Source organism: Arvicola amphibius, chromosome 5 (genome assembly GCF_903992535.2).
Source record: "Arvicola amphibius chromosome 5, mArvAmp1.2, whole genome shotgun sequence".
NCBI lineage: Eukaryota > Metazoa > Chordata > Mammalia > Rodentia > Cricetidae > Arvicola > Arvicola amphibius.
In genome coordinates this window covers 94,039,332-94,057,416 of record NC_052051.1, presented here as the reverse complement: position 1 = coordinate 94,057,416, position 18,085 = coordinate 94,039,332, and the positions used below count along the sequence as shown (strand labels likewise).

General features: G+C 44.0%; 1 protein-coding gene across 1 annotated transcript in view; it reads left to right on the top strand.

Annotated features, from left to right (window-relative positions):
• Nucleotides 1-18,085, top strand: part of Taf4b (TATA-box binding protein associated factor 4b) — a 194,950-nt gene that overhangs the window by 166,123 nt on the left and 10,742 nt on the right. The window lies entirely within an intron of this gene.

Below are 18,085 nucleotides of genomic sequence, written 5' to 3'. Positions count from 1 at the left end.
TAGGTGCCCCCAGGTTCTACCTGCACATCCTCATACCTACTACCCACCCATAGGACTGGTGTGTGTGGCAGAAACAGATTGCTACACCCTTCCCTGACTGGGCCTCCCTCAAGCCAAAGGCCAGCTATGCAACAGAGAAACTTGGGGAGTGAGATCTGCTATCTGCTTCATCACGGAAGAAGCTGTGGTATCTGGATGGAATCTCAGCCAGGATGCTTTCATCCCAACCTGCCTGGTGTTGGGCAAGTGTGAAAGTGAATGGCTAGGAGCAGAAATGAAGATGGGTTATGTAGTAGCCTGCCAACCCACACTAGGAACACCATAGGTGTGCCCAGAGAGTGGCACTTCTCAGTCAGGCCAGGTCTCCTCAGTGTCCCAGAGGCACATAGGGTCTCTGGTGACTCTGGATACCCCTTTCAAGTGGTTCTATTCAATTCTAACATCCCATTTTTCCTGTGGTTATTATTAAAGTACTATAAGTTAAGGAATGTGGACACTGATTGTTTTCAATTTTCAATGGAAACAGGGTTAAGGATTGTTAGCTTATCTGCCAAGGTTTCTCAGCCAGCCAATGAAGGAGCAGGTCTTCTCTCCACTTCTGGACCAGCCTATTTCTACTGCATCCTGAGATCAGTGGACCGTGAAGAGTGGCCTATGATAACAGTATGAACATTTTTGAATCTCAGGAATGATGTCATTTTAAATACACTCCTAGGGCAGAATGTAGAGGAAAATCTCTGGATAGCAGCTTGAGAACACAAGAGTTTCTTGGTCGCTGGTTCTCTCATCTCCTGCCCTTCTTAGAAGCTGGAGGGAGAGCCATCAAAGAGGGCGGGGTCAGATGCTTTGCTGAGGAGGATGGTGTTTTGCCACCTCCCATCTAGAAGGTGAGTCAGCCCAAGAAGACTGACAGAGTACCGTTCCTTATCAATCAGAAGGAAGTCTGGGAAGCGTGGGCTCCAGAATACTAGGGCAGAGGGCATTATACTTCCTGTGCTAATTCCTGATTCAAGGACAGGGACCTGCTATCTTCTATAGGCTCATAGACTTTAAATGATCTATTTCAATATTTTATGCACTTATAAAAACATACAGTATGCCAACATATCAATGTGGATGGGGGAAATTCATAAGGCCCCAGGGCCTAATGAAGAGATAGGGCAATCAGTGGGGGCTGAGAGAGGGAGAATCAGTCTTCTCCAGGAATGAAGCCATGATAGGTGTTCAATCCCAAGTGGTCAGCTCTAGACACATGTACATTTGAGAAATACTAAATGGAGTTAGTAGTGTATGTATATGTGTGTTTATCTTTAAAATAATTATAGACAAAGATATAGTACAGAACTGATGGGATAAAGGGATGGATTGTTGACTCTACTTTTGAACTACAAAACAACAACTATTTTTACATATTTTATATTAGTATGGATTTTATATATTGGTACAAATGTAAGGTTATTTTGTTATACTATATATACGTTTCTACTCTTTTTTAATATTTTGTACATATACAGCTTATTTAACAATGTAATATAAATTTTTGGTCCTTGAAAGTTATTAGGATAATAAAGAAATACAGGTTAGTAGCTAGTCATCTATAACAATCAAACTTAGAGCCATGTTAGTTATGTTTTCAAAGACAAACAGGGATATATTTTAAATAGATAGATGGTATTCAGACACTTCAGAGACCTCCAGAATATGGCATAAATGTTTTAATAACAAGACTCTTTTTGAAAGTAAGACATGTCTGCTCCTGGCAGCACCAATTTACTTAAAAAAAAAAAGAACCTTCATATGGAGTTTGCATTTTATTTCCATCTGGGCAAGTAACTGACCTATCTTGACTGGTGACGGTAAACTGTACAAATTGGACAAGCAGGACACAGAAGAAAGTGACTGCTGAACTTGGTCAAGAAAAGTTAGGACAGTCCTTCAAAATTCCTGCTTCACAAAAAAAATCTGTCAAATATTCTAGGCCTGTAGGTCAAAGATGGATGCCTCAGTGTTGCAGAGGAAACTTGGGTGACTGTCTAGGCAGACAGCTATCCTTGTCATTTCTATAGTTTTGGAGGTTGTTTGCTCAGCACTTCCTGTTTACTCAGGAAATATTATATCCTTCTTGGGTCTCTGATGGGGTTGAGGATTTTTTAGTCATAGTTACAGTTTTTCTTAGTTATGATAGAAAGTAAATTAGATATAAAACTTTGGACTCACCAAGATAAGATAAATAATAGAGTATTTTCTCTGACTTTGCCAAATACAAATAGACTGTATATTATAAATGTAATTCTTATCTATAATGTGTTAGAGTTAAAAACCTTTCCTTTTTTATTTAGACAAAAAAGGGAAATGTTGTGGGATATTTGTGCAGATTTATTGCTGTGACTGGTATAATAAAGAGTCAAATGACCAATATCTAGGCAGGCGGCATAGATGAGAATTCCAGACAGAGACAGCTCCAGGAAGAAGAAAGGGGGAATAACCAGCCAAACACAGAGAAAGGAGGACATGCAGGAGGAGAGGTAAATGCCACAAGGCATGTGACAACATGTAGATTAATAGAAATGGGTTAAGTTATAAAAGCTAGTTAGAAACAAGCCTAAGCTAAAGTTGAGCTTTCATAACTAATAAAAAGTCTCCATGTCATTATTTACAGCTGGCTGGTGGGATAGAGAAAGACTCATTACAGTCTTGGCATTATAAACTTCAAGAAAGTCCTATAGAAGCATGAGGTTAAAAGGGAAAGGGGGAGAAGAGAAGACAGGGAGGAAGAGGAAGAAGAGGAGAGAAGGGCAATCTGCTCTAGTTTGCATGGTGCTGCCACAGCATGGCGCTTGCTTTCAGGAGAGTGTTGCTGATGGTCCACTCAGTGACTGTCAATGAGAACCTGCCATATGGTAGGCAGGGTTTGGCAATGTGGGCTACAGATGTGAAAGACACGTGAGAAGACCTTTGGCCTATGGACTCAGACTGGAAGAGTTATTTGGAAATAAGAAAATATTTCCTGGCTGGGGCTCAGACCTTAAGGCTTGCTTAGCATGCATGAAGCCCCAGGTATCACATGCATGGATCATGGTGGCACACACCTATAATCTCAGTACTGGAGAAGCAGTAGCCATAGGAGCAAAAGTTCAAGGTCCTCCTCAGCTACTTGGAGTCAAGGTCAGTGGGGAACATATGACATTTGTCTAAAACTCATCGTTAAATAGTGGTCTTCAAATGTGTACATTCAGTACAAAAATGCAGTTACTCGAGTGCTTCTTGTAAGCCCAGAGTTTGATCTCTGGTACCACATATGTGTATATAAATACATATACATATTATATACATACATACATATACATAAACACACACACACACACACACCTGTAATCCCAGCACTCCTGAGGCACAGGGTCAGCAGCTCAAGACCATTTCAGCCATAAGTTCAAAGCCAGTCTTGAATACATGAGCCTCTGTCTCAAAAAAGTTTGTGAATAATCTAATAGGGAGTATCATTGTTTTAATGATATTCCCCAGAGCAAGTCTCTGTGTTTCTAAATTATATACATGTGTTTTCTTATTAGTCTCTTTACTAGATTAAATATATGCTTTGAAGTAGGAAATATTTTATAAAAAATATGCTTCTGGAATTTCTAACCTTTCCCTCTTCCTAGTTGATGTGTTTAGGATGCCGTCCCAACCACCCTTCCAGCTGGACATTTATGAACTCCACTGTACTGCATACAAACTCTGAGGAGAGATGTTCAGTTTAGGTCATTTTTAAATTCAGAACCTTAGCCCTGTTTTCCTATTAGTGCTTATTCAGTTTCTCCCCCTGTGGTAAAATATTCATAAGACAGAATTTAATTCCAATATTTTGAAGCAGGCAGTCCATGGCATTATCGCACAGTCCCACACTGTGCAAGCACCCTTTTCATCTCTAAAACTTTATCCTCTCCTAGTGAAACTCCATGTTATTAGACAATAACGTCCCTTCTCCCTGGCTCTTGCTAGCCCCTGGCAATCCCCTCTTCTTTCTGACTCTGTGAAGGACTGGCGATGCTCTGTCATTACTCTCAGGCTCCTGTGATGACCCCATAGTTCACACCAGAGACTCAGTGGTGAGCAAGGCAAAGAAGGTTCTGCTTTTTCACCACAGCTGCTAGCCTCGCTGTGGTCTGGCCTCGCACAACATTGAGGCAAGGAGGTTGGCGGTATCAGCTTGTGACTGAGTTTAGAGACAGCAGGAGAGATGCAAGGAACAGGAGAGCGAAGCCTGGAGACAGGTGGTTATGGGACAACAAGATAAATATCTCCCAAGAAATTCTAAAACATTTGGAGGAGATGGGACATCTTTGCATTGTGTAGACTGGGGGTATATTTGCTTTAAACTTCTAAAATTACATTTATTTGTTTGTTTTGTGCGGGGGTGCACACAGGACACGGTGCACATGTCCAGGTGAGAGGCCAACTTTTGGGAGTTGGTTCTCTCCTTCCATCGTGTGTATCCCAGATCAAACTCAAGCCACCAGCCTTGGCAGCAAGCACTCTCGCTCACCAGTCTATCTTACCTTACTCGAGGATTATCAGAAGAGAATCTCCAAAGGCCTGTGTGCTTAGGAACAGTAGGGTTTCACTATGTGCCTCAAAGGGACCAAGGACTCAAAGCATGGGAGTCAGGCTCCAGGGCAAGAGTGGAGAGGGAGGGAGGCTGGCCTGCCTGGCTAACGTTTTGCTATAAGCTAAGGTCTGCCCATGCTGTCCACGTTCCATTGTGTGTCCCCTTAGCCTGAAACCTTAGGATAAGGTTTCACATTTCTAATTATGGGTCTGGTTAAAAACCAGTACAAAGGTGGCATAAAATCATTTTCTTATGGCAGTGCCCATTTTCATTAATTTTTCATTAGTTCTGGCTTTGTTTTGATATCCATCACTGGCAAGGCTATGAGGTGCATTCAGCATTGAGTGTGCTCCTTGATCTGAGAGAAACTGGCAGATAAACCCCACTGTTGACTGCTGGAGGCTTCTGCCTGTGGAACAGGCTTTTGTGACTGTTTTTAACGTTGTGTTAGTTAAAATGTGCTTTGAAACATGTTTCCATTGCCTGAAGCTAATTTCTATTGTGAAAATTCTACTTTTAGGACAAATACATGCTGAACTTCCATTGTGTGGGTTTTCAGGTGTAGGGGTGGGCTTTAAGGATGTTTTTGGCATTGCTTGATAGTATAGTTTGTTTGGCTGTGCACTTTGGGAAGGAGAACCAACTTTGGGACTCTGGGATTGAGATCTTGGATAGGAGTTTGGGCATGGCTTGTTTCTTGTGTTGTCTTGATCTGTCTGCACTTTCAGTGATTGGTTTATCCTTAATCTCAATCCTGTGGCTCTTGTCCTCAGATGCTTCATTCTCTCAGAAGCTTAAACATCAGTGATGCCTTCTCAACAGTTACTGGGATGAGATCTCAGATGCCCATAGATAATGCCTTCATCCCCAGGGCAGTAGCATTGGGAGATACTGTGGACCACTGAGAAGTGGGCCTGGCAGGAGATCCTGAGGTCACTGAGGATGCGCTCTGAAAAGGAATCATGGGACCTGTTTCTCCTTTTACCACTTGCCCTTCTCCATGTATTCATCCCTCTCCCTCCCCTCCCCTCCTCTCTCTTTCTCTCCCTCCTTCCCTCCCTCCCTCTCTCTCTCTCTCTCCCCATTCCCCTTCTCTTCCATTTCTTTCCCCTAAGGTCTCTCTCTAACCAGTAATATATGAGGTACTCTATAGTATACTCATATCATAATGTAGTGCACTCTCTAGAGTCCCAAACTAATGGGAATGCCTGATTTGGACTCAATTCACCAAAATCATGAACTAAGTCTTCTTCTCTTTATAAGAAGGCAGTTTCAGGTATTATGTCCTTGTGACACAGAGCTAACTAGTACAATTTCCCATATAGCAGAGTTGTTTTTACCAGTAACTCTTTCTCTACTCCTGCTCTGTTTTCATACCACAGCTCCTCATCTGTTCATGGGTCTTCCCGCATGTGGAGTACTCTGAAACCAGGAACAGTGACTTTTACTCTTTGGATTTTCCAGTGCCTCACAGCATTCAACAAATAGAAGATGATTAATTAATGTTTATTGGTAAACAACAGCAATGACAAACCCTGGATCTCTCAAAATCATTTATCTGCTTTGCATATCAAGATAAGAGTCCTCGTCAGTACTCAGTAGGCTGAGGTGCAACAGGGCCATGTAGCAAAGGAGGACCCAGCACTCTTCTGCTCACGCAAAGACACACACATTCCTTCTCTCGTCACCACCCACATCTAATTCTCATCTAGTCTGCTGTTTCTACCCTGGAAATACCCTGTGCATTCTCCCTTCACCTCTGCCCCAATTGCAGCTGGATAACCTGACTTACCTCTTCTTCTGTCTGTCTGTCTGCTCCATGCCCTGCCCCATTCTATCACAGAAATAGTGTTCCTTAAAAACAATTCTACTTCTGTCACTTCTGCTTTCAGGTGCCCTGGGTTCCTTAGTGCCAGTTTCTGGTTCCCCTGCTGAGTCTACTGGGTCTCAGGGTTAACTGAGTGTAGCTTTCTGGGATATGGCTCCCCTCCTGACTTCTCCAACCCTACAAGGAACTTGTGCCATGCATGTTCAAGCATCTGTATTCTACATGAGCTGTTTCTCTAAATCCTTTGTTTCCCTGTCATCTTCCCTTGTCTTCTTGATAGGATCATTCTAAGATTCAACCTTAGCCCCAGCAAGGCCTACTCTGACCTCTCTTCCATATCTCCAGAGTTGTCTGAACATGTTTCTGCTGAGGAATTGCTAGTGTTTCGGTGTGTTCTTCTGTTGAGGGACATTTCTTCTGGAGTTGTGAACGTACATCTCTTTACTCCAGGACTCTCGATAGGGTACTGATGATAGACCAAAAAAGTGATTTCCTCAAATCTAGTTTGTACCCATAAATCTGATGGGGTTGCTTATGGGAGCATGGGTGAAGGTTATCTTGTGGAAGCTTTCTGACTCAGGCACCTAGGTCACTAGAGCTCTCTACAGGGTTTACAGGTGGCTCCACCAACAAGCCCCTCCCGGACATTGTTTACTGTGTGAATAAGCTAGGGATGGACCTGTACACCTGTAACTTTCTAGTGAGTTTGGTGTGAAAAAAGAAAGCATCTTCAACAAGTGGTGCTGGCATAACTGGATGTTGGCATGCAGAAGAATGCAAATAGATCCATATCTATTGCCATGCACAAAACTCAAGTTCAAGTGGATAAAATGCCTCAGTATGAATCCAGATACACTAAACCTGATTGAAGAGAAAGCGGGAAGTAGCCTTGAACACATTGGAGACAACTCCCTGAATATAGCACCAGTAGCACAGACACTAGGATCAGCAATTAATAAATGGGGCCTCATGAAATTGAAAAGTTTCTGTAAGGCAAAGGATACCATCAATAGGACAAAATAGCAGCCTGTAGGATGGAAAAAGATCTTCACCAACCCCATATCTGACAGAGGACTAATTTCCAAATTATATAAAGAACCCAAGAAACTAGATCTCAAAATCAAATAATCCAGTTTAAACTTGGATGCAGACGTAAACAGAGAATTCTCAAGTGAATTCCAATGACCAAGAAACACTTAAGGGGATGTTCAACATCCTTAGCTATTAGGGAATTGCGAATCAAAATGACTGAGAGATCCCTTCTTACACCTGTCAGATTGGCTAAGTCCAAAACAAGCAACAGCTCGTCCTGGAGAGTATGCAGAGCAGGGGAGCTCTCCTCCATTGCTGATGGGAGTGAAAATGTGTACAGCCGCTTTGGAAGTCAGTGTGGCAGTTTCCTGGAAAACTGGGAATCAACCTACCACAAGACCCAGCTAAACCCAAATATATCCAGTCATACTACAAGGAAACCTGCACAGCTATGTTCATAGCAGCTTTATTTAAAATAGCAAGAACCTGGAAACAACCTAGATGTCCCTCAACCAAAGAATGGAAAAAAACAATGTAGTACATTTGCACAATGGAGTATTACTTAGCTGTTAAAAACAAGGTCACTAGGAAATTTGAAGGCAAATGGATGAACCTAGAAAAAAAATCATCCCAGAACGAGAAAGAAAAACATGGTATGTACTCACTCATGAGTGGATTAAGTAACAAGGAGAGTTCATGGGGAGATGTCCAGAACTCCCTGGGAAGGGGAAATAGAGGAGATTTTGTAAGTGGACAGAGGGTAGGTTGGGACGGGACCAGGTTGTGTGAGGGATGTGTAGGGAGAGTACTGAAGGAGACTTCTGGAAAGGGGGTCGGGTAAAAGCCTGGCACCAGGGAATCTCCTAGGCATCTACAGTGATGACTCTAGCTAATACTCCTAGCAATAGTGGATTCGTAGCCTGAACTGGCCATCTCCTGTGACCAGGTTGGTGCCTAGCCCAATTGTCATCAGAGACGCTTCATCCAGCAACTGATGGAAGCAGATGCAGACCCAGAGCCAAACATTAGGCAGAGTTTGGGGAATCCTGCAGAAAAAGGGGAGAAAGGACCATAGGAGCCAGAGGGGTCAAGGACACCACAAGAAAACCCACAGAACCAACTAACCTAGGCACACAGGGGCTCACAGATACTGAACTGACAACGTCAACCAGGGAGCCTGCATGGGACTGAACTAGGCCCTTTGCTTATATGTTACAGTTATGTAGCTTGGTTCTCTTGTAGGACTCCTAACAGCAAGAACAGGGGGTGTCTCTGACTTTTCTGCCAGGTTTTGGGACCCTAGCCCTCATACTGGGTTGCCTTGACCAGCGTTAATACATGGGGAGGAGTTTAGTCTTACTGCAACTTGGTATACCATGCTTTGTTGATATTCATGGGAGACCTGGCCTTTCCTAAGTAAAAACAAAAAAGTGGATTCTGGGGTGGGAACAGGGAAGGAATGCGGGAGAGTGACTAGGAGGAGATGAGGGAGAGGAAACTGTGACTAGGGCATGAGATAGATAGATAGATAGATAGATAGATAGATAGATAGATAGATAGATAGATAGATAGATAGATTTATTTTAAAAACAAAAACAAAAATGTACTACAATAAGTAAGCAGAAAAATAAATACAAAATAAAATATATCACAAATCCACCTACCAAATGACAAAATAGCAAGATTCTTTAGACATATGTTGCTGAGAAACACTTGGGTTGAAATGTGTTAATGTCATTTAAGTGTTAGATATAATTCTGTGGACCCAGGAAATCTTTGTTAAATCCCGCCTGGCCTAGTTGTCAGTTTGGCCTGACTTCCTCCATTCCCAGGAAGCCACAAGGCTCTGAGCTGCATAGCTGGCCAGGACTGGGTTATAACAGGACTCCATTAGCCTGTCACATATACCCCTGCCTCCTTGCCTTCGACCTGATGTCCCTGATTTTATCCCAGATCAGCATGGCAAATCTATTTTTTCTCTATTTTTAATATTTTTACTGACTTCCGGTCTAATCTTGAGTTCTGCTTACTGTGAATTTCCATTATGTTTCTTTTGTGTTTTCTTAATATCATTTCTGTAGTAAGAGGGGGAGCCGGCCACATCCCGCCGCACGGCTAGCTTAACCCCCAAAATAACCACACAGAAATTGTATTAATTAAATCACTGTTTGGCCCATAAGCTCTAGCCTCTGATTGCTAACTCTCATATCTTGGTTCAACCCATTTCTAATAATCTGTATGTCACCACGAGGTCATGGCTTACCAGGAAAGATTCAGCATGTCTGACCTGGCAGCTTCATGGCAGCTCTCTCTGTCTGTGACTCTCCTTCTTCCTCCCAGAATTCAGTTCTGTCTCCCTGCCTATGTAAGTTCTGCCCTATCACCAGGCCCAAACCAGTTTCATTATTAACCAGTGAAAGCAACATAAATACAGAAGGACCTCCTACACCACATTTCTTTATTGATTCTTTGAAAATTTCACATAATGCATTCTGATTCTGCTTATTTCCCAGTCCCTCCACCCTTCACCCTTGCAACATCTCCCATAAAAGAAAATTAAAAATAAAATTAAAACCAAACTATAACAAAACAAACACATAACAAAACCACTTTGCTCCTCTCTCTCTTTTTTTTTCCTCTCCAACACCTCTTCATTCATCCTAGTGACACTGGGAACCTTGGCCTGTCAGCTTTACTAACTAGTGTTCATTGCGATGACTCACTGGTCCTGATCAAGGCCTCTGGGTTCTGACCCGCCATCAGCACTGGAGCCTCTCTGAAACTCCTCTGGGATATCCTGTCGCCATGCTGAGTCACGGAGACCCAACAAGTATTGTTCAGCAGGACCAGTCCCTTCACAAGCTCCACAGCTAATAGATGGGGTAGATGCTAAGGTGGACCAACCCAAGGCCCTGGATGTGGGCCTGGGTGGTAGCTGAGTTGGTCACACATGGCCACTGGGACCACCACCTCCTCAGGAACAGCACAGTTCCTTACAACCAAACCATCAGGGCCAGGTCTCCCAAGCCTGTGGTGAGGGACATCTCTCCCCAGTGCAGGCAGCTGGCTCTCCTATGCCCAGGTCACTGGGGCCAGCTCTCCTTTGAGGGTCAGGACCAGCTCTCTTGCTGCAGTGTCCAGCGAAGGGCAGAGCCAGTTTTCCCAGGGTCGGTGAAGGGCAGGCCTAGTTCAGTTTCGCCCTCAGATTTCATCATGCATGGTTTTCTATGGCTCTCTGGTAACATGAACCTCAGACATCAACACAGATCCCAGCTGCAGCAGGGCCACAGACCCAGACATGGCCGTCAGCAGCATCTCGGTCCAGAAGGCACCATGGCCCCTGGGTCAGCTCAGATCACTCAGATCTGTATGGTTCCGGTGCCAGCCTGGCTCTTACACACCAACATGGTCTTAGGTAGCTGACCAGACCCCAGACATTCACACAGGCCTTGGTGGTAACAGTAGCCATGGACATCAACCTAGACCCTGGCTTCCCTAGGGATATGGACCCAGACATGGCCCTTGGCAGCAGCCCAGGGTCTGACGTCACATGGCTCTGGGTAGCAGCAGGCCTCATGCTAGTCTGCTCCTCACCGCCTTCACTTTGCCCGCTCCCTCTCTCCACAGAACACAAACCATCCCGCTTCTCTTCCTCTCCCATTTCTCCCCCACACATTTGCTCATCACAATGGCGCCCTCCCGACTGGTGCTGCAGGGCACTAGGCGGGCCTGTGAATGTCTTCAGCCATGACAATCCTCAAGCACCCAGGGCAGCCTATGGGGTGACTTTCACCTGCCTGAGCTGAGTGGCATCAGGAGGGTCTTCATTAAGGTAGAAGCTGGGGTCATTTATCTAAACTTTTTTCTTTTTCTACTCCAGATACTGGTTCTGGAAACCTTGCCAAAGATACCGCTTTATCACAATGCCACTCTATAATTATTTTTATATTTGTTTCACTTTATGTGTGCCTCATGTATTTCCATGCACCACGTGTGTGCCTGATGCCTATGGAGGTCCTGATGCCTGTGGAGATCAGAAGAGGGAGTTAGATCTCTTGCAACTGGAATTATGTATAATTGAGGGCCAGTATGTGGGTGCTAGAAATCAAATCCAGGCCCTCTGCAAGAACAGAGACAGGGTTTATGCAGGCCAGGCTTGCTTCAAACCCAGAGAACTGTCTGCTTTTACCTCCTAAGTTCAGGGACTAAAGGTGTGTGTCACCAAGCTCAGTCAAAGGCTTTTTCAACATCTAATGAGATGATCATGTGTTTTCTATTTTTCAGTTTTATATGATTGATTACATTGGCATATTTTTGTATATTGAACCATCCCTGCATCTCTGGGATGAATCTACTTGGTCATTGTTGATGATTTTTCTGATGTGTTCTTGGATTCAGTTTGCCAGTGTTTTATTGAATATTTTTGCATCAATGTTCATGAATGAGATTGGTCTGTAATTCTCTTTCTTAGTAATGTCTTTGTGTGGTTTGGGTATCAGGGTAATTGTAGCCTTGTAAAAAGAGTTTGGCAATGTTTCTTCTGTTCTATTGTGTGGAACAATTTGAGGAATACTGTTATTAGTTCTTCTTTGGAAATCTTGTAGAATTCTGCACTAAAACCATCTGATCCTGGGCTTTTTTTTCACCCAGCATCTCATTGGGTGACAGATTATTATTGCTGTCAGTCATAGGTCAGGATTCAAATCTTTATGATTATGTAGCATGATAAAAAGTTAGCATCAAATTTTCATCTTTTTATGAAACTTACGGCTTTAAACAAGTTAGTTCTTATGTTATCACCATGAAGTTCCACTTAAATGGCATTTTTATGGAATGTCTAAAATTGTTTTTTTTAATTTTATAACTCTGAGTTACAAACTGATAGTTGGCAGATGTCTTACGTGGTCTGTTTATTTTGAAGGATAGTTTGTTCCCACATTTACTTGTCTAGATATTTTACACAAAAATAAATTTCTTGGTTTTTAATGTGCTTTGAGTTATTTTAGTATTATTTTACTTACTCTCACATGTAAAATTGAAGTAATAAAGCTAAATAAAGTAGCAGAGATAATGTAAATCAGACAGCGCCTTTCATGGCACACAACATCTAATGGGGTGGTGTGTGTGTGTGTGTGTGTGTGTGTGTGTGTGTGTGTGTGTTTTACTCTCAGGTGTGTCTGTGTACCATGTATGTGCAGTTCCTGTGGAGGTCAGAAGAGGATGTTAGGCCCTCTGGATCTGGAACTACAGACTATTGTGAGCCATCAGGTGAGTGCTGGGAATCAAACCTGGGTCCTCTGGAAGAGCAGCCAGTACTATTAACTGCTGAGCAGTCTCTCCAGTCCTGATTTCTAGGTTTTGCAGAAAATTCGTTTCAAGTGCACCTGTGTTCTTCTATAGCTGTGGCTTCCTGGAGTTGGGGAGGTTCTGACTCTCTGAATGGGGAATACATGCCACAGGTTTTTGCTTCTTGCTAATAGTTGATGTGGTTTGCCTGGCCCCTGGAGGCATCTGCATGTCACCCGGACATTCAAGGTAATGATTTCTTTCCTCATATATCTTAATAGTTGCCAGCTCTTAGCCTGTGTTGTAGATGTATGGGGTGGAGAAGGCAGCCCCTTAGTTGTCCTTCCCATCAACAGACTTCCCAGCCCCTAGATGGATATCTGCAGAGCATGCTCAGTGACTCTCCAGCAGATGGGCTTTGGATTCAAGCTCAACTCCACCTCTCTCAGTGGATTTAACTTATCTTTTCTACCGCATGTGTTCTATTTCCAGTTCAGCCAAGCTGTGCTCCACACAGTGTTTTATCCCAAGCTTAGAGACACCTTTCCTCCGTTCCCTTAGCCAGTCCTCCTAGCACATGCTTCCCGAGTACTTCCTCCCTGGGGATGGTTTCTTTTATTTTTTTCTCTAGATATGACCCCTGATGATTTGGCCTTCTTCTAGCCCATGGTTTATAAATAAGAAGTTATGCACATCTTAGTGTACTTTGGACTATGGTTAGATATGTAGACAACCTCATTCTGCCGCTGGATGTGAAAACCCTGCTCACTACACCCCAGCAACCCAGGGCAGAAACCATTTCATAGTCATTAAGGTCTAACCCAAACCAGGACCAATATGTTATGAGATGCTCAAAGTATTTGTCTCTAAGGATACATTGCTAATCGAAGGAGTATGTGTATTGATAATCTACTTCAGGGGCTGGGGAGATGGGTCAGTGGTTAAAGGTGCTTTCTACTCTTGGAAAAAGGAAGAGTTTGGTTTCCAACACCTTTGTTAAGATGATTTACAACTGCTTATAACTCCAGCTCCAAGGGATCTGAAACTCTTCTGGCCTTTCAGGGCACCTCCACACATCACACACACACACACACACACACACACACACACACACAAAATCTTAAAAAAATCTACTTTAAGATCAAAGAGTTGGATCAGCAGACAGGCACTTGCCACCAAGCGACAACTCAGGTCCTGTTCAGTCTCCAGGAATCCCATAGTAGAAGGCAAGAACTGGCTCCCACAATTTATTCACCAATCTCCACACAGCATGGCACATGTATGTTATTGTATGGTGTGCATACAATAACAACATACAAATAAATTTAAAAATGTAATAATTTTTAAAAGGAATCTGTACTTCTTTGCTGTTACAACTTGAGATTTATTCCCTCTCAGTGGTGTGGTTTTGTTTTGTCTCTCCTGTAAACACTTAAGGGAACACTCAGTTCCATTATGCTGTTTACTCGATTTCTCAGAGTCTTAGTTACTTGAGAAACAAGGTACACCTGTGTGCTCATCCAGATGAAATGAACCACTAGAGTTAAAAGGTCAGCATATTCCTGGTACATAATGCCCGTTCTGTGCATATTCCTGGTACATAGTGCCCACTCTGTGCATATTCCTGGTACATAGTGCCCACTCTGTGCATATTCCTGGTACATCGTCCCTGCTCTGTGCATATTCCTGGCACACGGTTCCCGCTCTGAGCATATTCCTGGCACACAGTTTCTGCTCACTTCTGCTCAGTGCATATTCCTGGCACATGGTGCTCGCTTGGTGCATATTCCTGGCACACGGTGCCCGCTCGGTGCATATTCCTGGCACATGGTGCCCGCTCAGTTCTGCTCAGTGCACATTCCTGGCACATGGTGCCCGCTCGGTGCATATTCCTGGCACATGGTGCCCGCTCGGTGCATATTCCTGGCACATGGTGCCCACTCAGTGCATATTCTTAGCACACGGTGCCCGCTAGGTGCATATTCCTGGCACACAGGGCCCACTCTGTGCATATTCCGTGCATATTCCTGGAACACGGAGCCCGCTCAGTGCATGGCTCTTCTTCCTATGTGGAAACTTACCCATGATTTGGAAACCAGTTTAGGTGTGCTCTGTTTTTCCAAAGTATATCTTAAGGAAGAGTATATCTTAAGGAAGAGATTTTGGCTTGTATGCCCCAGGTTTAAAAAAATGTATTTTCTTTAAAAAAAAAAAGTTATTTCAAGAATCAATGGTTTAACCATTCAAAGAACACTTTTAAAGATTTTTATAACCAACAAGGTAAAAATTAATTGAAGAAAATACTGCCAATGGATGGTAAAACCAGCAGACATGTATGTGGAGGAAATAGATATTCACAGTCTTATATTATCACCCTATGGACTAATTAATAATTAATTAATTAATTAATAAGGAGAAAAATCAAGTTTTACATTTGGTAGAAGTCACTTTATGCAAGAGACAAAAAAACGGCCATCCAGGTTGGCACATCTTTATTCCCAGTACTCAGGAGCCAGGGGCAGGGTCTACATTGTGAGTTCCAGGCCAGCAAGAGCTATATGGTAAGGCCCTGTCTCAAACTATAACAAGAACAACAATTTAAAAAATTGTCATAATTAACATGGACCAAAGCAGGCCTTCTGAAGTGAGGCAGTAAGGACATGACATCAGCTATGTAGTGTTCCTGCAGAAATAGAAAATTCCTTCTTTGGACTCTACTGACAAGGAAGCAGTTAGACAAACCCAAGGCTTTGTGCTGTGTTAAAAAGCGAGTTGGACTCTTTAGATGAGTCCACTTGGGGACACCCTCCTCTCAAAGGAAAACTTCTCAGAAGGACGCTAAAGAGATATTATTGATAACCATCACATGCAACCCTTGACCAGATCCTCAGAGGGAAAGAGCACAGCTGTCCAGGTGGCTCTAAGCTCAGCTGGTCATATTAGCGTCTGAACTACATACTGGACAGTGGAAAGTGATGAGAAGTTGAGCTGTGGCCCACTTACGCTGTGACTGACCCACTGTTTCTGAAGTGCTTTAGTGTCTGTACATGGAGGTTCCACTGAGCTGATCAAAATAGTTGCAGTCAGTGGAGAACACATACATTTTGGGGGGATGGTTCTAACTGCACAAAGAGGGTGCTGGATAAAGTTCGTCTCATGTCCTGTGTGTGAAGGCAGGGGTCATTTCTCAGGCACCTTCTGCCTTTTGTTTGAGCGCTGCAGCATAGGCTGGAACCTCGCTGAGTAGACTGGAGCAGCTGGCCAGCAGGCTCCAGAACTACCTGTCTCCACTTCCCATCTTACCAGTGAGCACTGTCCTGAGCCTAGCTTTTGGCATGGGCTCTGGGGCTCAAACACATCCTCGTGTTTGCAAAGCACACTCTACTGACCGAGCCATCTCCGCAGCACTAAATATGAACTTGATTGGAACCAGTGGGACCCAGAGCATGGTCCCCATTTTACTCATCCAGGGATACCTTGGCTAATGGAAACAGATTGCTCTAAAAACCATGGTGAAAGTTCTTCTTTTAGTGGGACAGGGATGACGAAGCAGCTGGCAGGAGCAGCCCTGGCGGTCTGCATCGAATTCTGTGGTTTATTAGTCTCACATAAGGGGACATTATGGAAGACTGTGGCAGCCTGGTTGGCAGTCACTAAAGAAATTAAACGTTCAGGCTGCCTCTGTGTCAGAGGGGGCGGCAGCCATGAGCGGCTTCCTCTGAGTTCCGGTAGCAATGATATTTTCATTACTGGTGTCCTCAGGCACAGGCTTTTTAATTTAAACCAGGAAGGTAAGTTCAGGATGGCAATAGCCCGGCACCGCAGGAGCATTGGTGCACCAAAACACAGTATGCCTTACCTGCCAATCTTAGCAGCATGCAGCGTGGTTTGGAGTGGCTGGAAGGAGGATGGAAGAAAAGTATCGGGAAGGAGAGATCAGAGTCACCAGTGTGCTGGAAAAGCTGGGGATTTAGTTCTAAAGGAAGATGGGTACCTCAGGGTTTGTACCTTTCTGACTGATGAGGTGATTATTTGGGCGCTTATTAGTGTAAAGCTATAACACCTCTCTTGGAAGATCTTTTGGCTGATACTATAGTGGATTTAAGTTGACCACAAATTTGTTGCTATTGTCTTCATCAGACGGGTTTTATGAACTTCGCCTCAGTCTGAACCGGTTATGTCTGCTCAGAAAACAGACCACAGCCACAGTACAAGTTGGGGTGTGGCCTCTTACAGGACTGCACTTTCCATTGCTTGCTTCTCAGAGCACTTACAGTAGCACCTTGCTGAAGGGGTCTTAGCCACAGGGAGGGCTGGCAGCCACCTGGTAAGACATCATGGCTCTGCTGGCCCCTGGATGGCATCAAAGAACAGGAGCAGACCAGCCAGGGCCAGTGTGCACTTGAGAATCCCAGAACCACAAGCAAGAACACTTGTTAAACCACATAATATTGGTCTCGTTCCCTCTGCAGCAAGATAACCTAAGTGTGACTGAGAAGTTTGTAGGAATAAAGACTGGAGTCTAGGCATGGTGGTGCAAACCTGTAACCCCAGATTTTGAAGTGAAGGCATGAGGATCAGAAGTTAGGACCTGGATGGGTGACACACTGACTCTGAGCCCTGCAAGGGCTACATGAGCCTTAGGGAGGGCTGTAGTGGGAGAGGGTTGTGTAGGGGAAGGTGTAGGGAGGGAGGGAGGTCTGTAGGGAGAGAGGGTTGTGTAGGGGAAGGTGTAGGGAGGGAGGGCTGTAGGAAGAGAGGGTTGTGTAGGGGAAGGTGTAGGGAGGGAGGTCTGTAGGGAGAGAGGGTTGTGTAGGGGAAGGTGTAGGGAGGGAGGGCTGTAGGAAGAGAGGGTTGTGTAGGGGAAGGTGTAGGGAGGGAGGGCTGTAGGAAGAGAGGGTTGTGTAGGGGAAGGTGTAGGGAGGGAGGGCAGCATCGAGAAGGAGGGCTGTATGGAGGAGGCCCAGAGATTGGCCTGGGAAGTATCAGTTTTAGAATTCAAGCTTAGCTTGAATGAGGTCCTGTTTTCCATCCTCTTCCTCCTCATCAAGAAAAACACAAAGTGATTTATCTTATTCAACAAGGCAGAATAACGAAGCCCAGGAAGCAGGAAGCATTGGCCAAGCTGGAAGAGAAGAGGCCACAGCCTTATCTGTCTGTGGGCCTTTAGAGCTGCTCCAACCGCCAAGAGCTCTTTCTAACGCCCAACACAGGGAAACAGGAAAAATTTCATCTCAATCCATCCTATCCCAACACGTGTGGTCTACACAGGACTCATTTTTTAAAACAGAGTTTATTTTATTTAATACATTATAAAATCTGAAAAAATTGTA